Source organism: Aquarana catesbeiana, linkage group LG05, assembly GCF_042186555.1.
Source record: "Aquarana catesbeiana isolate 2022-GZ linkage group LG05, ASM4218655v1, whole genome shotgun sequence".
NCBI lineage: Eukaryota > Metazoa > Chordata > Amphibia > Anura > Ranidae > Aquarana > Aquarana catesbeiana.
In genome coordinates, this window is record NC_133328.1 from 621,693,638 (window position 1) to 621,715,681 (window position 22,044).

Sequence of the window (22,044 nt, forward strand, 5' to 3'; positions counted from 1 at the left end):
CCCCAAGGCCAATGTGAAAATGTAGGTGACAGTGAGCCAACACTTCTGTGGAATGAGATCAGTAGTATACGTTAAACCTTCTCTCTTTTTGTTCAAATTTGGGATGGAGGCCAATTACTTATGGTGCCTTGGACCACATCATTCTCTCTCTATACAAAAAGAACAGTGTCACATAGTGTAAAACAGCTAAATTATATTTATTAAAACCAAAGAGTATCACTCACAAGTTAAGAAGTATCACAGTGCTTGTGTAAAAAGTCCTTCCTGAGAAAAAAAGGTTACAGATACTCCTCGTTTTAACGACTTACCTGTTTAACGACCACTCGGACTTACGACGAGCTCTCCCCACCCGAACGACGTGCTTTACATTATTGTATTGTACAGTACAGTACAGAATTTTAGTATGTGTTCTGTACTTATGCAAATTAAAACAACGTTATTGAGCTAGAGTTTTGTGTTTAGACCTTTTTTTCACAATACAGTAAAGTACAGTAGTTAAAAATGCTTAAAATATTGATTACCTGTGGCTCCTCCTTTAAAGACCAATTTGTTTAAGGTCCTGGTCGTTGGAACAGAACCTGGTCGTTAAGTGAGGAGTACCTGTACTTCCTGGATGTAAGAACACGATGATGTCACGAGCACAGGCTCCACCCGATGCATTTTGTCATAACTGACTTGCCTGGGACTTAGTTATATACAGTGGGGACGGATAGTATTCAGACCCCCTTAAATTTTTCACTCTTTGTTATATTGCAGCCATTCACTAAAATCATTTAGGTTCATTTTTTTTCCTCATTAATGTGCACACAGCACCCCATATTGACAGAAAAATACAGAATTGTTGACATTTTTGCAGATTTATTAAAAAAGAAAAACTGAAATATCACATGGTCCTAAGTATTCAGACCCTTTGCTCAGCCTTGGTGAGAGAGGTAAAGAAGAACCCAAAGATCACTGTGGCTGAGCTCCAGATATGCAGTCGGGAGATAGAAGAAAGTTGTAGAAAGTCAACCATCACTGCAGTCCTCCATCAGTCGGGGCTGTATGGCAGAGTGGCCCGACGGAAGCCTCTACTCAGTGCAAGATAAATAAAAGCCTGCATGCAGTTTGCTAAAAAAAACCTGAAGGACTCCAAGATGGTGAGAAATAAGATTCTCTGGTCTGATGAGACCAAGATAGAACTTTTTGGCCTTAATTCTAAGTGGTACGTGTGGAGAAAACCAGGCACTGCTCATCACCTGTCCAATACAGTCCCAACAGTGAAGCATGGTGGTGGCAGCATCTGTGAGGGTGTTTTTCAGCTGCAGGGACTGGACGACTGGTGGCAATCAAGGGAAAGATTAATGCGGCCATGTACAGGGATATCCTAGACGAAAACCTTCTCCAGAGTGCTCAGGACCTCAGACTGGGCCAAAGGTTTACCTTCCAACAAGACAATGACCCTAAGCACACAGCTAAAATAACGAAGGAGTGGCTTCACAACAACTCCGTGACTGTTCTTGAATGGCCCAGCCAGAGCCCTGACTTAAACCCAATTGAGCATCTCTGGACAGACCTAAAAATGGCTGTCCACCAACGTTTACCATCCAACCTGATAGAACTGGAGAGGATCTGCAAGGAGGAATGGCAGAGGATCCCCAAATCCAGGTGTGAAAAACTTGTTGCATCTTTCCCAAAAAGACTCATGGCTGTATTAGATCAAAAGGGTGCTTCTACTAAATACTGAGCAAAGGGTCTGAATACTTAGGACCATGTGATATTTCAGTTTTTCTTTTGTAATAAATCTGCAAAAATGTCAACAATTCTGTGTTTTTCTGTCAATATGGGGTGCTGTGTGTACATTAATGAGGAAAAAAATGAACTTAAATGATTTTAGCAAATTACTACAATATAATAAAGAGTGAAAAATTTAAGGGGGTCTGAATACTTTCCGTCCCCACTGTATACTCAAGAAACAGAACAAGGGTGCACACACCGCTTCAGGCAAAAATGGACACACCCGGTCCAAGGTGCTAATCCAGGCTCATCACCGTGGGCAATATCAAGAAGAGAAGAAAAGATTAATCGCACACTTGGATCCAAAAGATGCTGTAGGAATTTCTTTATTGTCATGAGCCAGACAAAATTGCAATGATGATCAGTTAAAGCGGAGGTTCGGTGAAAAAAAAAAATATTAAAAGCCAGCAGCTACAAATACTGCAGCTGCTGACTTTTAATATACCTGTCCAGGGAGCCCGCTGTGTCGGCAGCCGAAGCCGATCTGTCCTTTGGCTCTCGGCTGCTGCTGCCGCCATCCTCGGTAAGGGAATAAGGAAGTGAAGCCATGCGGCTTCACTTCCTGGTTCCCTACTGTGCATGCGCGAGTCACGCTGCATGTCTCTCTGGTCCCTGCTGTGTTCTGTGTCTCACAGAATACAGCGGGGGAGGAGAGTGTAGGCGCCGGAAGTGGCATAGGTCACCGCAAGCGCCGCGGTGATCTATGCCAGGAAGTGGGAGCAAATACCTGTATTAGACAGGTATCTGCTCCCTCCTCCCCCCTGAAAGGTGCCAAATGTGACACCGGAGGGGGGGAGGAATCCAAAAAGTAGAAGTTCCATTTTTGGGTGGAACTCCACTTTAACTGATCATCATTGCAATTTTGTCTGGCTTATGACAATAAAGACATTTCTACAGCATCTTTTGTATCCAAGTGTGGGATCAATCATTTCTTCTCTTCTTCATATCTGAATATGATGTGTGAAAAGGACCTCCTGATCGGGGTTGAGTCATCCCATAAAAGACCCTAAATAATCACTTGTTCCTCAAACCATTCCTCTTATCTACACTCTTTCCTGGCTATGGCAACTTTACATTTCACACTTCCAGATGTGCCAGACGCCTCAGCCCCTTGTTGTCCTCTGTGGTTCCTCCTTCTAGCCCCAATGTCGCTACAGGACACAGTAGTGGTGTGGAGGTCAGTGTCCAATGTGGAAATTCTCCAGTTTGCTGAAGTTCTTGAACAGTGCATAATTAGGATGAACAGGTGGTATCACAAGTGACAATTAAGTCTCTTCTTTTGCAGGTCATATGTTTTAACATTTTTGTAATGCAGCAACAGAGTAACTTTAATGTGCTAAGATAACCCAGTAGACTCATAAGAACTTCATTTTTGTTGTCACTATTGTACGGAATTCTCACTTGAGCAGTTTTACAAAAAAAGAAAAAAAAATCTAATGATTCTCTGTGCAGTCCTACTTAATTATTTACCCAGTTTTCCTGACAAGAGAGAATGAGATCCCTGCATTGTTTGTATGAGATGAGACATAAAGTTCATTACAAATAAGATCTGCCAGATGTGCTTTTATATCAGGGAAATCAGATCTCGGTGAGGTGGGGGTGTTGAATAATGCATCCTATGAATTAACCATTAGGTACAGTAGACATTTTCTGCTAATAAGATGTTTGTTTACCTTCTCCCTGAATTCTGGTTTGAATATATTTTAAGTTTTTTTCAAAAATCAGCAAAATTATTATTATTTTTTTTTTTTAGATGAAGTGGAGGAGATACATCAATGTAAGATATGTAAAACATTAATGGAAATACAGCACAGGAAAAAAATATCATGTTGTTATAATTATGCCATATTTTCTGCTGTCATGAGTGTATTATGTGTGTAAGTGTATTGTGTACTCGTGCATTTGTGGGCGTGTGGCCTGATGAATGAGACTGTGGTATGATAGACTATGTTCAACATCTCATATTCAACTGTTATGATCACACATAATAACAGAATAGAAAAGCTTCCAACATTTTAGTAGCCTCGGATTTTTCCAAGAAAAACATTTTTCAAGATATTGATTTTTTTCTTAAGCTGCGTACACACGACCAGTTTTTCCATCAGAATAAACTCTGACGGTTTTTTCGACGGAGTTCCGATGGAGTTCCGCTGAAACGGACTTGCCTACACACACGATCACACCAAAGTCCAATCGTTTAGAATGCAATGACGTACTAGACTAGAAAGAGGAAGGACGTTCAATAGCCAGCAGCCAATAGCTGCCCTTGCTTCGTTTTTGGTCCGTCGGAATAGCATACAGACAAACGGTTTTCCCGATAGGAATTGATTCCGTCAGAAAGATTTAAAACATGTCTATTTCTAGGTCCGTCGGAATTTTCAAAGGAAAGAGTCCGATGAAGCCCACACACGAACAGAATGTCCGATGGAATGATTCCGTGGGACCTTTTCTGCCGGAAAGTCCGGTCGTGTGTACGTGGCATTAGAGATTTTCATCACCTGATTTACAGTTAAGGACTCAATTTATTATAGGGATCAGGGGAAATCAGTCATCAGAAATACGACTTTTGGGAAAACTAAAGTCTGTTTCGTTTCTCCACAAAATAGACACAAATGATTTCAAAAAGGAGGAAAAGCAACAGGATTATCTTCAACACACAATGCAAAATAAGAAGAAAGTTCCAATAAAAAAAGTTGAGTATATCAAGGTGTTTCAATATGGTCATCCTAGAAGCCATAAAGAGTCTTCCTCTTCTATGACTCCAATACTCCCACATAATTCTCTAAGCTCACACCTATGCTTCATACGGGGGGCTGAAGGGGATGAGTCTGCCTTTATCAAAAACCCTCTTAGCCCAACCCAAGGCTAACTTCTACAGAGTCCCCCATTCCAAGCAAGGGGTCCAGAAATTTTGAGCAAAACGGCAATAGACCCGGGAAAGGGTGTCCACATTCTGATGCATGTTCCCAGGTCTATGCATCGCTGTAAAATTGAAATCCATGAGAGCGAGGAACCACCTGGTGATCCTTGAGTTCCAGTGTTTAGTGATGTTATTAAAACCCAGAAGAGTATTCACTCTTCAACAAAGCAGGTGCCGCAAAGACAAACATATGTTCTCATCCCTCCACAGACCCTTATGTTACAGTATAGGAGGTCTGCATAGGCTCCTGGTGTGCAAGCAGTCTCTGCAGCTCCCAGGAACTTAGCACCTCCAGCAGGTCACCAAATGTTTCCTCACTTAGGCAAGAGACACTTCCTCCTCCTCTGCTCGTCTAACATGGGGAAAGAAAAAAAAAATATTAAAACCAACATAACAATTTACACTCTGTCACACACCCGCAACCACCAGCACAAGTGTGGACCTAGGCTAATAGAGCACAGATCGTGATAAAAATTGGCAGGTGTTGTAATCCCTCTACACTCTACCCAAAACTGAAAAATAGGTTTTGCCTTTAGTTACACTTCAACTCCTACTATACCTTCACATATTACATGTCTGAATTCCCAGAGTTTAGGTTTAAATATCCATTTTAAATTGTACCTTTTTTTTAATTCTTCAGTATACATACACTAAATTTTCAAAAGTATTGCGACACGCACATGAACTTTAATAGCATCCCAGTCTTAGTCTATAGGGTTCGATTTTGAGTTAGCCCACCAGCTATAACAGATTCAACTCTGAAACACGGGAAGGCCGTCCACAAGGTTTAGTAATGTGTCTATAGGAATGCTTGACCATTCTTCTGCTCTAATTCATCCCAAAGGTGTTCTATCAGGTTAAAGTCAAGACCTTGTGCAGGACAGTCAAGCTCCTCCACGCCAAACTCGCTCATCCATGTCTTTATGGACCTTTCTTTGTACACTGGTGCGCAGTCATGTTGGAACAAGAAGGGCCATCCCCAAACTGTTCCCACAAAGTTGAGAGCATGAAATTGTCCAAAATGTCTTGGTATGCTGACACCTTAAGAGTTCCCTTCACTGGAACTAAGGGGCCAAGCCCAACCCCTGAAAAACAACCCCCACACCACAATCCCCCCTCCACCAAATGATTTGGACCAGAGCACAAAGCAAGGTCCATAAAGACATGTTATTATCATGTTGATGCTATTTCTTGATTTTTATTTATTTATATGGTTGATTTAGTGGGTGAGTGCATCTGGCTTTCTTAATTACATTGTCTAAAGCTGGCCATACATAGTGTATACAATTTTCTTATTCAATTTTCTTCAGATTTACCTTCAACTATGTAGTGGAAGGGCTTGCCTATTTGCATACAAATTGAAAGTGTTCAGGTTTGACCTCATATTATATGGTTTTTGTAAATCTAAAGGAAAGTTGTACAAGAAAATTGTATGTAAATAATGTATGGCCAGCCTAAGCAGGGTATTCAGGCTTTTTTAGGTGCTACCAATTTAGATTTCAGCGTGGGCTTTATATTTTATTTCCAACAAATTGATGGGCTCTTTGTGCGCTTCAGGAAAATGATATGGCTAAATTTTCATGTGGACCCCAGGGTCTATAAGGATATCATGCTCAATTGCATTAGTTAGGCTCAGCAAGTTTGAGAAAGTTTGTTAATTTCTCTGTAAGAATTCCTAGGACTCATGTTTGGTCATTGACTTCATCCAAGATCCCCTAAAGGTGCGTACACACGATCAGACTTTCTGACGGGAAATGTTGGATGTGAGCTTGTTGGCGGTAAGTCCGACCGTGTGTATGTTCCATCGAACATTTGTTGGCGGACTTTCCACCAACAAATGTCGGCTAGCATGTTCTCAAATTTCCAAAGTACAAACACGCATGCTCGGAAGCAGAAGCGGTCGGTCCTGTAAACTAGCGTTTGTAATGGATAATTAACATTTGTGACGCGGCAAATTATCTTATCTCCAAATGCAGTACACAATTCTCTTCTTCTTTAATGGGATAATAATGAAGCTACTTTGCTGGTGATACTGATGAAGTTATTGCAAACAAATTTTCAAAGGCTTTTTTTTTCTAGTGATATCAAGAATAATATTATTATGCTTTTTTTAATTTTATTTGTGCAAGTTACCACAACACCATTATCCCGTAGTTTTTAAGAACAAAGATACAACTATGTTGGTTTCCCTTGTTAATTTTACATTGTATTTTTTTAAATGTAATTGCCTACTCCCAAACTGTCATTTGAAGTAAAACACATAGCCAAGTATTATTCTACACAATTTTTTATTTGTGCATTAAAAAAAAATAAAACAAATAAAATTAGACATGCTATCTGCCAGTAGAACTTAACCAAAAAGTGCATTCTATGCATCCAAAAATGTAGAAAATATACAAAATCAAATCATTATTTAACCAAAAAAATAATGTCAAAGAAATAACTCCAAGGTCAATAATAAATAACACGTTATCTCCTCCGATTCCGCAACATGGCTGGTTGACGAACAGCCGTTCAGAAATGAACTGAAAAGCGCAAAATGAAAAGTGCGAATCAACACTCACCAAACTTTTACTAACACGAAATTAGCAGAAGGAGCCCAAAGGGTGGCGTTAAAGAGCTGAAAAACCATGTAGTATGTCTAGTACGTCACTACGTTCGTAATTGTTGGCCAACATTTGTGTGACCGTGTGTGCACAAGACAAGTTTGAGCCAACAACCTTCAGACAAAATTCCACGGTGTTGTCGGAAAGTCCGATCGTATGTATGGGGCTTTACAGTTTGTTTACAACAATCAGACAGCCAGGGATATGCCATTTTTCAGCAGTAGTGTGGCAGGTTATGGTGATGGTGGGGAGGCAGATCATTGTGATTGGCGAGGATTTACATTGCTGGATGTCATGGCCATGAAGATCTGCCACCCTGACTATGCTGCCCCTCACCACAGCCACAAGTCTCACAGCAATATTTCACTAGCGTTACTACCATGCTTGGTGCTATTCCCATCATTTTCCTAGGGGGAGGCCAGATATCTGGGGGCCCCCTTATTTTAAAGTAGATTTTCATATTCAGATTACCCCCCAATATAAACCAAACTCCCACATCTCTTTTGGGGAAAAGGATGTGGGGATCAACATAAACATTGGGTGCTTTGCAGGAGAGGGGAGTTATATAGCCTGATGAAGTTCAGGAATAGAGGAAGGTGTGTGCACCCTTCCCCATGTAAGGGTATGCTATGAATCTTAGGGGAAACCCCATGATGATTTTTTTTTATTTTTTAAATATCCCTTGCAAGCAGTTTGTTTACCTTATCATGACTTGGTATCAGCCTCTTACAATCCTCCTTACTACAGAGCTCAGACTAGGAGAGAAAGAAGCAGCACAAGGAGCAAATCTGTCTGTTCATGTGCCTGCAAGGAGCATGCTGGTGGAAGTAGAAAGCTAAGTGACTGAGAGATTAACTCATTGCTGTCCAGTCATAGGATGGGGTGTCAGACTGGGTAAACCCAGCAGGGCCGTCTCTAACATAGAGGAAAAGGGGCAGCTGCCCCGGGCACAGTCATTGTTGTGGGGCCCAAAGCAGCTGTCACTTGAGCCCCCACTGCCCGCAAATAGTGAATTTGGGAGGGCCCAAGAAAATGTTTGCCCATGGTCCAATCCATATTAAAGATGACTCTGAGATCAGTGGGGGAAAATAAGTGCTGTGAGAGACAACTCTGCATTGAAGGTGAATAATGCAGCAAAAGCTATATTTCATGTTTGTATGGGTTGTTTTTTCTTCTTCTAATTGGCTATTAATTTTATCTAACTATTCTTGTTTGGAGCTCTGCTTTAAAATTTGCTGATTTTGGCATACAAGTAACAAATCTGGTGGAGTTTAGGGAATTATCCCAATCTATGAATATGTAAGAGACGCATCAAATATAGCCCTGTATAGGAATGCCCATGCAGCTGTCAAATATTCATAGACCGTTAACTAACATTTTATTGTTGTAGTTATAAAGAAAGCTACACTTGATGTACAAGCTCAGTTGACAGGAAAAAACAAATATCAAAAGGACAGAGATGTCTCCATCTGTGAAACATATCTAACAGAAATAAGCAAATCTCTTGAAGTATGATGAGCTGGCAATTCCCCCATTCCTTTTTAGCAGTCGGATTCATTGTGTTTGCATCCAACAGTCCAGTGCTTTTCACTTTCTTTTCTTTTTTGTTTACATTTTAAAGCCTTTCAAACAAAAAAAAAAAAAGTTTAGGACATTTTCAATAGACCAGAAGCACACCAGGAATATGGGATAGGGTCCACAACATATGTTGCTATGTTGTCATTTTAGGTGTAGAGGTTATTTTCTGTATACATACGATAGGTACCTGACATTAAAGCTGAATTCTACAAATTCAGCCATTTTGTAAAAAGTGCAGGCACGCCATGAGATACGTCCAAGGAGGTGCATGACATCTCCTGAACTTATCTCTATTATTTACATCTTATGCCCCGTACACACAAGCGGAATTTCCGTTGGAAAAATCTTGGATGGTTTTTCTGACGGAATTCCGCTCAAGCTTGCCTTGCATACACACGGTCACACGAAAGTTCTCTGAACTTTCGACTGTCAAGAACGCGGTGACGTAACCACACAATTCGGATTTAGGTGGGCCAACTCGTATATAAGCTATTTAGGGACGAAAATATCAAAAAATCTGAAGGAATTATTTGAGCTTATGTACATACCAATGGCTAAACAGATCAAACTGGATTTGTTGAGATGGGATAAAGAGATTTTTACATTTCGGGAGAACAAATATTATTAAGATGAATGTGATGCCAAGACTTCTGTATTTAATACAGACCTTGCCAATTAAAATTCCTCCAAGCTTTTTAAAAGATCTTAGATCAAGATTTCTGAAATTTATCTGGGCTGGGAAACCAGCAAGAGTACGTAGAACTATACTATCACTACCTAAAGGAAAAGGAGGGATAGGGCTTCCAGATCCAATAAGATAACAAGAGGCTTCACATTTAACCAGAGTGATGGAATGGTGTGGACTTAGAAATAAGAAACCCTGGATACAGACAGAACAGGCAGCAACAGATATCCCATTGGAAGGATTAGGATGGATACCAGAAACTGAGTTGCCAGCTGAACTGAGGAAACACCCAACAATAGACGTAACTCTGCGGATGATCAAAAAGATTTTCAAAAAAACGACAATCTCGACAAATCCTAGTCCAATGCTCCCGGTTCTGGGGACGCCATCATTTCAGCCAGGAATGACAGACCCCAAGTTGAGAGCAATACGACGAGGTTTCAGCAGGATCATACATTTTTCAAGGGACAATCGTTTATTATTAAAAAGAGAAATTGAAAGCAAAATAGCACCTGAATTAGATTTTTTTAGAATGATGCAGCTAGAAGCGTTTATTAAATCAAAATCTAATATGTATACAGAAGTAAGAGCATTGACCGGGTTTGAGGAGATGTGTTTGAAGGGAGAAACAATGAGACATCCGTTGTCCTATTTCTATACTGTATTGACGGGAATAGAATCGCCTCAGGAACCAACTTTCCTACAAGCGTGGGAGAGAGACTTAGGGACATCATTCTCCCAAGAACAGAAGAATAGGATCTTAGTATTTAATCAAAAGGCATCAGTAGCAAGCAGATATCAGGAGGGGGGATATAAAATCCTTACCAGATGGTATAGGATGCCGAATGTGCTACATCGGATTTACCCCCAGGTGTCAGAGGTATGTTGGAGATGTCATGAAGAAGAAGGGACAATTCTACATATCTTCTGGGAATGTACGAGAATAAGAGAGTTCTGGGAAATGGTTGCAGAAACTACTAAAACAATAACAGGATTCTCCTTGGGAAATAATCCGGCAACTTTTTAACTGCTAGATTTCCCGTTATCAGCGGAAAAATTTAAAAACTCGCTGCTGAGACACCTTTTAACAGCAGCTAGGGCATGTATCCCTGCTCTGTGGAAAAAAAGACAGCTCTCCAACTAGGGCACAATGGTTGGCCAGAATTGCAGAAATACAACAAATGGAAAATCTTACTTTGACAATGAAAGACCAAGATGAGAAGTACCGGACAACATGGGCCCCATATTTGGACTATAGGGAGAGAATGGACTGAAGTGGGGAGAGATGGAGGGGAGGGGAGAGAAGGAGGGGTCGGGAGGAGTTCTTTTTTTTTTTTTTTTTATTACTCCGGGATAGGGAGGGGGTAAAAGGGGATTTTTTTTTTTTTTTTTTGGAGCAATAGGTTAATAGTAGAAAAAGGGAATTCACAAGGAATTAAAGTGTCAATTAAAGGTAACATATGATGTGCAGATGAATAGATTTACTTACGGTGTATTAAGCTGGCACTATATGAGTGCAATGAATTGTATTGTGAAAACCATGAAAAATAAAGAATTAAAAAAAAAAAAAAAAAAAAGAACGCGGTGACGTACAACACTACGACGAGCCGAGAAAATTAAGTTAAATGCTTCCGAGCATTTTTTTTGCGCTTTGGAATTGCATACAGAATTGCATACAGACGAACGGAATTTCCGTCAAGAACTTTTTTAGTCGAAAAAATAGAGAACCAGCTCTCAATCTTTTGCTGGCGGAAATTCAGACAGAAAAAGTTGGATAGAGCATACACACGGTCTGAATATCCGACCAAAAGCTCCCATCACACTTTTTCCGACGGAAATTCCGCTCGTGTGTACGGGGCTTGACAGTTCTATGGCTATGCAAGAGCATACACTGACACTCGGGCCCGTGAGAGAAGAGAGAGAAGCACACAGAGCAGCTATGCCCGCGGGTCAGGAAAGGCTCCGCCATAGTGCAGATAAAGTTCCAAGGCACATGAGGTATGCGCATGCGCCAGCCAAGATATATTGGTAATTTTTTTTCTGGTACTGTCTCATATGTGCTATATGGATAGTTATGACTATGGCAAACATTTACAACTTTCAAAAATAAAATAGGCTACAATGAAGTTTGCATTGAAATACACACTCACCGGCCACTTTATTAGGTACACCTGTTCAATTGCTTGGTAACACAAATTGCCAATCAGCCAATCACATGGCAGCAACTCAATGGATTTAGGCATCTAGATGTGGTGAAGATGATCTGCTGAAACCGAGCATCAGAATGGGGAAGAAAGGGATTTAAGTGACTTTGAATGTGGCATGGTTGTTGGCCCAGAGGAGCTGGTCTGAGTATTTTAACCTCTTGCCAACCAGCCGGCATTGTTATACGACGTCAGGTCGACATGGCTGTGCAAACCACCATAGGTGTACGTCGGCCGCTTTAAGAGGTATAGGGGGCGCACGGCGTGATGCCGGAGCCGATGCATGTGGCCGGCGGCCATAATGTCCACCGTGACCTGCGATCACTCCTGAGAGAGACGGAATGGGAAACTGCCAATGTAAACAAACAGATCCCTGTTCTGTCAGGGAAGTAGAGAGAGATCTACTGTTCCTAGTGATCAGGAACAACTATCTATCTCCTCCTCCAGTAAATACATTCCCACCCACAGTTAGAAACACCTCCCTAGGGAACACTTAACCCTTTGATCGCCCCCTAGTGTTAACCCCTTCCCTGCCAGTGACATTTATACAGTAATCAGTGGCTATTTTATAGCACTGATTGCTGTATAAGTGTCAATGGTCCCAAAAAAGTGTCAAAAGTGTCCGATCTGTCTGCCACAATGTCGCAGTCCTGCTAAAAATCCCAGATCACTGCCATTACTAGTAAAAAAAAAAAATAATAATAATAATAAAAATGCCATAAATCTATCCCCTATTTTGTGGGCCCTATAACTTTTGAGGAAACCAATCAATATATGTTTATTGTGATTTTTTTTAACCAAAAATATGTAGAAGAATATATGTTGGCCTAAAGTGATAAAGATTTTTTTTTTGGATATTTAATATTAAAATATATATTTTTTTCAAGATGGTCACTCAGTTTTTGTTTATAGTGCAAAAAATAAAAATCGCAGAGGTGATCAAATACCACCAAAAGAAAGCTCTATTTTTGGGGAAAAAAGGACATACATTTTGTTTGTGTACAACGTTCCATGACTACGCAATTGTAAGTTAAAGCGACGCAGTGCCGTATCACAAAAAATGGCCCGGTCAAATGCCTGGTGGTTAAAAACTGCTGATCTAAGGGGATTGTCACGCACAACCATCTCTCGGGTTTACAGAGAATGGTTTGACAAAGAGAAAATATCCAGTGAGCAGCAGTTGTGTGGACATAAATGCCTTGTTATTGTCAGAGGTCAGAGGAGAATGGGCAGAATGGTTTGAGATAAAAGAAAGGCAACAGTATTTCAATTAGCCACTTGTTAAAACCGAGGTATGCAGAATACAATCTCTGAATGCACAACACATCGAACCTTGAAGCAGATGGGCTACAACAGCAGAAGACCACTCCTATCAGATAAGAACAGGAAACTGAGGCTACAATTCGCACAGGATCACCAAAATTGGTCAATAGAAGATTGGAAAAACATTGCCTGGTCTGATGAGTCTTGATTTCAGCTGCGACATTCAGATGGTAGGGTCAGAATTTAGAGTAAATTACATGAAAGCATGGATCCATCCTGCCTTGTATCAATGGTTCAGGCTGGTGGTGGTGTAATGGTGTGGGGGATATTTTCTTGGCACACTTTGGGCCCCTTAGTTCCAATTGAGCATTGTTTAAAAACCACGGTCTACCTGAGTATTGTGGTTGACCATGCACAAGGTAAGGTTCAGCGCGAGAACAGGTAAATTAAAAATGCAATGATAAATGCAGTATTAAAAAAGCAATCACAAAAAAGTCCAACAAGAGAGGGAAAGAGGACAAAAGTCCCAGCAAGCACCAAGAGGATTCCACGTGACAATCGCACAATTCAAGGAAGATGATAGCTGGATACCAGGAGACATACACATCACACAGCAAGGCTTGAACTTTGAGGTACCAGCCTTTTTGAGCTTTATGGCCTACCTTTCTTTAATTTGTTTGGACAGCCCTGTTATCTGCAGGAAATGTCATTCTTGTATGTGTGCGCTGTAAAATATTTTGCACTGTTTATAGGTCTTACAGCAGCACCATCTTGAATTTAAATGCATTGTATGGTGTGCCCCCCAAATATGTACTTGTATGTTGTAATAGGCCCTGACCAGGTTTTTGGGCTGGAGCACCCCTCCCCCTCCTCATTACCTCCTATTTAGTGGCCACCAGTGATTAGGATGTATCCCTTTCAGTTCTCCCACATAGAGGAGTTCAGCTCCCATGGTTGAGACAGAGGATCTTCCATTCTATTACTAGTGTAGGACCCACTAATTCGGGGTACTTTGTCGCAGTAAGTGGGCTTAGCACTATATGACCATATAGTGTGACCAAACCCCCGTATTTTTTGAATATGTTCAGGTGTTCAGGTGTTTTTAACTAGCCCTGCAGGAAATGTCATTCTTGTATGTGTGCGCTGTAAAATATTTTGCACTGTTTATAGGTCTTACAGCAGCACCATCTTGAATTTAAATGCATTGTATGGTGTGCCCCCCAAATATGTACTTGTATGTTGTAATAGGCCCTGACCAGGTTTTTGGGCTGGAGCACCCCTCCCCCTCCTCATTACCTCCTATTTAGTGGCCACCAGTGATTAGGATGTATCCCTTTCAGTTCTCCCACATAGAGGAGTTCAGCTCCCATGGTTGAGACAGAGGATCTTCCATTCTATTACTAGTGTAGGACCCACTAATTCGGGGTACTTTGTCGCAGTAAGTGGGCTTAGCACTATATGACCATATAGTGTGACCAAACCCCCGTATTTTTTGAATATGTTCAGGTGTTCAGGTGTTTTTAACTAGCCCTGCAGGAAATGTCATTCTTGTATGTGTGCGCTGTAAAATATTTTGCACTGTTTATAGGTCTTACAGCAGCACCATCTTGAATTTAAATGCATTGTATGGTGTGCCCCCCAAATATGTACTTGTCTGTTATCTTGATAGACACAAGCTGGTTTACATCACTAGCATATGCGTCTTTTCAGCTCTGTGTTGACCATTTTTCCCTGGATATATTTATATATCCTTTTGCTTACCAGCAAACTACAACGTTAAACTTCCGAGGTTGATGATTATATTACGACCTTACACCCTGGACTGGTTGGTTACCTACCTTACCAAGTCTGGTGGCAAATTTATTTTTACAGAATATCTTATTTATCTATGTGCTCCTGAAGAAGCGTACCCTTACGCGCAACATGTAGAGCAAATATCTTATATCTGGATTCACACTCTGACTTAAATTATTCCATGTTCGCATCATCACTTGGTTACCATCATTGGATCTTCAACCACTGTACCATTGGATGTATTAATATAAGTGTATACTTTGGAAGTGTTGTCAGAATTTGTGTGTGGGTCATATAATAACAGTTTCATCAAATTGTATATATATCTATGTATAAATTATTTTTTTAATATTTTTCTACTAATAAATAACCCTAATTACATTTATATGGTCTACCCGTGTGCCTTTAAAGTCCATGTTCCTAGTTGTTAGTCTCTATATATCCATTATTGGGATGTTGACACACTGTTATCTGTGTATCCACAGTGTCACCCTGTGAGGATACACGTTAAATCCATAATCTTTCTCAAGGAAGATCATGGTGACAGACTGTCCACCTTCAGAGCAATCGCTTCACTCACCCAAGGACCACTCAAGGACCACTGGACCACTGAATTAACAGATGGTCATATAGGCAGGTCCCTTCATAGGGTAGATGACCCAGGCAAAGACAGGAACTCCAGTAGATTCCCCGGTATATACAAAAGGTGAAGCAAAAACAACTCTAAGTGCTCACTGTGGATCAGTTACAAAGTAGCTTTATTTTAAAAATGGTTACTCACAAACGGCTGTTTAAAAACGGCATTTTCATCACAGATGGCTGAGTGGTGTGTAAGATGCAGGTCGGCAGTGGGTGACATCAGTGCATAGCTCCTCCCCCGTATGCGTTACATTCATAGAACTTCATCAGCGGGACTTTGTAACTGATCCACAGTGAGCACTTAGAACTGTTTTTGCTTCACCTTTTGTATATTCCGGGCAATCTACTGGAGTTCCTGTCTTTGCTGGATCTACCCTATAAAAGGGACCTGCCTATTTGACCATCTGTTAATTCAGTGGTCTAGTCCTTAAGTGATTTCTCTGAAGGTGGAGGTTCTGTCACCATTATCTTCCTTGAATTGTCAAGTGGAATCCTCTTGGTGCTTGCTGGGACTTTTAGTCCTCTTCCCCTCTCTTGTTGGACTTTTTTGTGATTGCTTTTTTAATTTACCTGTTTTTGCGCTGCACCTTACCTTATGCATTTTACTTGGATTATGCGATGATCTTTTTGTGCTAGCTGCATTAAAATTTTAGGTTATTTAGGGATTATTTTTGCTTTATTTGTATTTACTTTTGTGGTTGACCGTGTCCATCCCTTTATGACTACAGTGTACCCATCTTCTGATGGTTCCTTCTAGCAGGATAATGCACCATGTCACAAAGCTCAAATCATCTCACCACTGGTTTCTTGAACATGACAATGAGGTCACTGTACTTCAATGGAGTCCACAGTCACCAGATCTCATCCAATAGAGCACCTTTGGGATGTGGTGGAATGGGAGATTCACATCACGGACGTGCAGCCGATCTGCAGCAACTGCGTAAAGCTATCATGTCACTATGGACCAAAATCTCTGAGGAATGTTTCCAACACCTTGTTGAATCTACAGTATGCCACAAAAAATTAAGGCAGTTCTGAAGGCAAAGGAGGGTCCAACCTGGTACTAGCATGGTGTACCTAATAAAGTGGCCGGTGAGTGTATGAGAGTATGTTCTTCAAATAGTCTTTAATAAGAGCTGTTGTGAGCTTACTATTCTTCAAAGCTGGTTGAAATCTCCCTGATGGACAAAATCAAGAGTTTATTTGCTTAACAAACTATTTTATAATGTAATGCCAGCAAATTTTATGTTTCCAGTTCAATATTTAACAAACTATGATATTCCTTGCAGCCCAGGAATGGGGGGGGGGTTAGCCAAATCCCCAAATATGGCAAGGAGTCTAGCCATTGAAATGGGAAAGATTGCCGCAAAGCATCTTGAGTCTGCAATGTAAGGGATACTGACAGCGCCCTAGATTTGGCAGGATTAGCCCGGATAGATAAGCAAAGGAATCTAGAGCCTTCGTCAAGTTTGGTAAAGAGAGGCGAGGGGAAGTCAGAGACAGCAAAATGTCATCCGCAAACAAGGAGATCATAAGGGCAGTTCCTGCAACATCCACTCCTCTCACATCTCGATTGCTGCGGATTGTATCGACAGAGGCTCCATGGCTAGAATAAACAATAGCAGTGAAAGAGGGAAGCCCTGCCTAGTGCCTATGTATATTGGGAAGACGGAGGACTCAAACCCGTGGTACCTAATTTTAGCTTTAGGTGTACTATATAGAGCCGCCATCCACTGCATGAAAAATAGGCCAAAACCGTAATGACGGAGGACCACAGTCAAGTAAGGCCATGGGAGAGTGTCAAAGGTTTTAGTAATATCTAATGACAAAAGCATCATCTCTAAAGATCTGCCTTTAGCTATGTGGAGTAGTTTCAGGATTCGGCGAATCTCCTGCTTGGTGTTTCGGGACAAAGCCCACCTGAAACAACATTATGGTTTCCCCATTAAAGATGATCCTTTCATTTCTTCTTGCTCTACGCATTATGTCCTCCTTCAATTGGAAGCTCTGGAGGCAACAGATTAGGTCACGCGGTGGTGCAGTGTCAGGACCTCTAGGCCCAAGTGCCCTGTGGGCTCGAATGAATTCAATTTCGGTCTCTTTTTGCCTGTCCAAAAGGCTGTTGAAGACTCTCTGGAGTGCTGGGGCTATTTGGTCTGCCTCCACAGTTTCAGGGATCCCTCGCACCCTGATATTATTCCTCCTGCCCCTGTTGTCAAGGTCCTCCAGGTGTCTATTTATGTCTATGAAGTGCTGTGCGTGAGAAACTGTGATCTTGTCCAGCCTGTTAAAAGCTTTATCCCTCTGCCTCCCTGCGTGCTCCGTTGCTGCCAATTTCTCAGTGAGAACTACAAAGTTCATTTTCAGATCGGTAATTGCAGCCGAGAATGCAGATTTGATGTCCGCTGTGAAATCGGACATATCAGCATAGGTCAGGGGTTTATTTAGTCTGGATTTCCCCCTACCTGTGTCCTCATTATATTCAGAATCGCCACTGAGGTCCTCCTCATGGAGCTCTGCCTGTTGCGTCGACGCCATCTTGAGTTTGGCCTTGCTGCTCTCTGCCGCTGGCTTTTGTCTTAACAAATCCACTATATTCCTGGCAGCGGATGGCGTCAGCCCTCTGTGGGAATGAGTTTGTGAGGTGCTGTGAAGCTTTCTGCCCGGCATTGAAAGTTCTCTGAAAGGGTGTCAGGCTGTAAGGCTGTGTGTCTGACGGAGCTGTTCTAATGTGCAGCCATCCAAGCCGCGCGCCAAGCCACGCCCCCTCCACAAAGCTCACCTGGTCTTTTTTGATGAGACGAGCTAGAAAAGAATTCAACCTGTTTGCCAAAATCTTTGTGAAGATTTTCAGATCTATGTTGATCAAGGAAATTGGTCGATAGTTTGCCCAAGTGTGTAGGCCCTTATCTGGTTTAGGGATCATGACAATGTTCGCAGTCAGGAGGGAAGAAGAAAAGGTATGCCCCCCTCGAACCGCATTATACAAGGATGCTAAATGTGGCGCAATGACTCCTGCAAACTTTTTATAAAAGAGAGCAGAGTAGCCGTCATGGCCAGGCCTTTTGGCTAATTTTAGGTCCTTGATGCACTAATGGATTTCCGATTCTGAAATGGGATTATCCATAAGTATTCTGTGGGCCGGGGAGCGTTTATGAAGAGATAGGTCTTCTAAGATATGAGCTACAGTATGTCTTTTTCCTGGGCAGATAAAGCGTACAGAGAGATGAGACGATACAAGAATTCCTCTAACACCCGAACAGGGTTGCTAGTGAGAACATTATGTCTAGCTCAAAAGGTGATAGGAGAATGTTTTAGGGCAAAGGTTCTAAGGCGCCTCGCCAACATGGTATCAGGCTTGTTAGCTCTGGTTTACCAGTTTTTCTGAGTCCATCGAAGTGTCCGTTCTGCCTAATCTGTTAGGCAGAGATCCAGTTCAGTACGAGCTTGGTCTACTAGCTTACGATTAGGGGGGGAGGGATTCTATTTGAATTTTTCCGAGACCAGATCTAGTCTAGTTTCCAGTTGGTGTTGTTTTTGTAAATGTTCTCTCTTACGTCTCACTGCTATTTGTATAATATATACTCGTAGTATATAGCCTCGTAGGTCCAACTTGTAAGCCTCCCAAAGGGTAACAGGAGATGAAACTGACCCTGTATTGAGCTCAAAATAATCCTTAGATTTTTGCAGGAGGATAGTTTGTATCTCCTTAATAGACAGTATAGAGTCATTCATGACCCATGGGGAGTGTTGCGATCTGCAAAGTAAAGACTGACAAGTGACTATCACTGGGTCGTGATCTGACCATGGCACAGTTAAAATGTCTACCGAGAGCACAAGGTGAAGGTGTTTACGTTGCATAAAATTCTGGATTGAGACTGATGAGGGTGAGAGTAGTGCATAAAGTCTTTTGCTAAAGGATGTTGTTCCCTCCAGAGATCAACCAAATCATGATCACCAAGAGCTTGTTGGAATCTTTTTCTCGCCGCAGATGGGACGGCAGTATCAGCCGGGTATTTATCTAGTTTAGGGTTCAAAACAAAACTGGAGTCGCCAGCCAGCAACAACGTACCAGCCCGGTGGGCCGCCAAGAGCGAGCAAACATGGGTGAGGAAAGAGGTTTACATTAGGTGCATAATATGTCAAAATTGTGGCTTCAGTATCCTGAAGCAGATCTTGAAGCAGTAAGTACCTTCAATCAGGGTCAACTATTTGTTTTTTGCAGGTGAAAGGGGTGGTTTTGTGAAAGGCAATCAGGACCCCTCGTTGTTTGGTAGAGCCATTAGCCTGTTACACAAGAGGGTAGCTAGCATCAAAGTATTTGGGATGAGAAGTAGCTGATAGGTGAGTTTCCTGCAAGCAGGCAACCTAAACATTGTGTTACCTAAGATAGCGAAATACATTGACTCGCTTCTGCGGGGAGTTCAGGCCCTGGACATTAAGAGATAACCAATTAAGTGCCATCATAAGTGCAAAGGATTAGTTATACTTACATTACCCTCTGAGACCAGGAAAAAAAAGGGGAGCTAAGGTGAATAGAGAAAAGAAGAGAAGAGGTGAGAGTGATGTAGAGATGAGAACATTTTGGTTCACAGCACAAACAGAATACTTAAGTGCAACAAGCTGTAGGCCTTTAAGCCCACAAAAGAGCTGGCTAGTGGGAAGGACAAACGTTATAACCAGGAGCCAGATGGTGGAGCGCAAGTGTCCACCCGAACTATGCGGCAACATCTGTATTGATTACATGGTAGACTGGAACGTTAACTTGGACGTGTTTTTTTTATTTTTTCCTTTTTTTATTTTTTTCCTTTCCCCTTCCTTTCCTTTCCCAAACTTTTTTAGTAACAGAGCGTCTGAGCCAAGGACTGTTCCAGGTGACAGGTGCAGTACTAATGGGCAAATGAATAAGTATACATATTTATATAAATGATCTTTCTAAAGATATTAATCTGGGGTGTTCCAGCTGTAGCGGCCCTGGGTAATGGCACCTGGAAGTAGGGAGGGGCTGATCTGAGCAGGTAGAACCTGAGGTTCAATCATAACACAAAAAATCAGGGGGGGAGGGGGATAGGGACTTTACCAGATGTAAGAAACCCTTAAGTAGCTCTATAACACAATATCTAGGTAAGAGCCACCCAGCAATGAAAAAAAAAAAATTCTGGTCTCAAAATGATTTCGCAGTTAAATAAGGAAGCATTACAGAAATACCCCATGTCTGGTACGAACATTTCGGCCGGGAAAACGCGGTGTTTGAAGCAGCCGAAGATGTTCCCTGAAGCTCTGAGAGGATGTGAGAGTCCCAGATTGGCATTGAGTAGTGCAGAAGTGGCCTGTCTACCAGCAAGCAGAGCAGAAAGTAACAGTCATGGCCTATTGAATAGATATATATATCTATTCAACTGTATATACTGTAAAATAATTTATAATAAGGGGGAGATGGCTTGATGTGAGACTGGGTTTCCAATCAATTCAATGGGGGCCAACATGAAGTCCACAGATAGGGGAACCAAGAGGAGCTTCAGTAGGCGCAAATTCAGCCAGGAGTAACTTCATGGAAGTGTTGAGCTTGCAGGGAGCGTGGAGCTTGAGATCCTCGGAGAGATGACTGAGATGAATTGTGGGATGGAGCAGTTCAGGGTGGCTGAGGTTGTGAAGAGCGAGGCAGCTGGACCGGAGAAGATGAAGACCCTTGTGATGGTGGGAGATCAAAGTTCAGGTCTTGGAAGTGGCAACAGAGCTCTGTGGTGTTAACTGCATGAAACTGCTGTTGCTGATAGGAGAAGGATAGCTTAAAAGGAAATCCCTATCTGTACTTTATACCACGTAGGGTTTGCAGGTAGGGTTTTAAATTCCGCCGTTTGGCAACAGTGATCAGTGATATGTCAGCAAACAGCTGAAGCGAATTGCCCTGAAAGGAGAGTACTTGCTTTTCACGGGCTGCCTGTAGTAGCTTTACTTTTGTACAGAAATAATGAAATGTCATGATGACTACTCATGGGGGACCGTCAGGTTGTTTGGCGGATAGTGCATGGTGTATGCTGTCTAGTTCCATGCGTTCCAAGGGGATTTCAGGTGCCAATTCTTGGAAAAAGGCAGTAGCTGTGGCCTGCAGGTCTGTGATCTTGGAGGTTGCCCCTGTGTCTTTCAACTTATCCTGGAGTTTATCTAATGCATCCTGAATGCTGTCTACCTCCCGTTCAAGTTCCCTCCAACACTGTGGTTGCAAGATCCATGCGGTTCTCCAGCTGGTTAGTGCGGTGCCCAAGCTCCTTTAAGCCTTTGGTGAGGTCTGAGGAGAGTTTGTGGGAAGCTGCTGTAATAGAGCGGATTTTCTGGAGCAGGGCATCTGCAGAGGGCTCAGGAGGGTTTTGCAAGTCTGAGGGGAATTGCTGCAAACTGTCATCCTGGTATTCTAGATCAGCAGAGAAGGAGAGCTGCGTTGTCTCGTCAGGAGCTGGAGGCTCTGGCGCCATCTTGGTTGTCTTCACAATGGGAGGAGACTTGTGTTGTGCCCGCTGTTTATTCTTTGTTTTGTGACTCTTGTACATGCCCAGTTATAGCACAGGCAATTGGGGAACT